The sequence below is a fragment of the Corvus brachyrhynchos genome, unplaced genomic scaffold (genome assembly GCF_000691975.1).
Source record: "Corvus brachyrhynchos isolate BGI_N302 unplaced genomic scaffold, ASM69197v1 scaffold28, whole genome shotgun sequence".
Lineage (NCBI taxonomy): Eukaryota > Metazoa > Chordata > Aves > Passeriformes > Corvidae > Corvus > Corvus brachyrhynchos.
This window is the reverse complement of record NW_008246058.1, coordinates 8,398,508-8,399,332: the sequence shown is the minus strand read 5'-3', so window position 1 is coordinate 8,399,332 and position 825 is coordinate 8,398,508. Positions and strand designations below refer to the sequence as shown.

The following is an 825-nucleotide window of genomic DNA, read 5'->3' as shown; positions in this document are numbered from 1 at the left end:
CCGGAAGAGGCTGAATGCCGCCCGCGTCCCGCTCCAAGAATAGGCAGCAGGTCACAGTCCAGCCGGTGCTCTCCGGCATGGAGCCGGGGATGCAGACCCAGCCCCGTGCAGCTCCGCCATGAGCTTCCCACGCGGCGCCGCCTCGCCCGCCGCTCCACACCGCTCCTCCAGCTTCCGCAGCAGCAAACTGCGCGCTACCACAGGGAGGTCCCCCGAGAGTTTTCTTTGAGCCCAGAGTTTCGTGAGAGAGATACTAAGTCACTTTTCTCTCTTTTCCTTTTATTCTTTTTCTCTCTATTGTTAAGAAGAGGGGAGATGGGAGCTAAACTGACCCAGTCCCAGCAGGACGTTTATATTTAAATCAAATCAGCTCTTGTTCGGGGAAATTGCTGTTTTTCAAGGGGGGAACTGAAGCATTTATTTCACTGGCTGTTTAAACACTTTCCTTACATTTCGCGGGATTCACTCCTTTCTAAAGACTTTTGGGATCAAGTTAAGACAAAGTTGGGTGTTCTACAATCGAGAGGGGACTTACCAGTGGGAAAGTTTTATCCTTTATTTGCAACGATTGTTAAATGCGTTAAAGACATTGAGGAGTGTTCGGGAAATGGTATCCCCAGTTTAAGAACCCCCTCGCCGTGTTTCTCTCCCTGTATTCCTGACTCCCTTTCCCTGCCTTGGAGGGAATCGAGGGACGGATCTCGCCCAGGGGCGTGAGGCTGCTGCCGTCTTCCTGGCGCTTCCCCTTCCCAGAGTGGCACCAGTCACGCTATCCCCAGCTCTTCCCCAAATCTCCCGCCTGCGCCCACTTTCCACGCTATCTCC

At 53.5% G+C, this 825-nt stretch overlaps 1 protein-coding gene across 2 annotated transcripts in view; it reads right to left on the bottom strand.

Moving 5' to 3' along the window:
• Positions 1-825, bottom strand: part of CSMD3 (CUB and Sushi multiple domains 3) — a 621,464-nt gene that overhangs the window by 139,406 nt on the left and 481,233 nt on the right. The gene's annotated exons all lie outside the window — the stretch shown is intronic.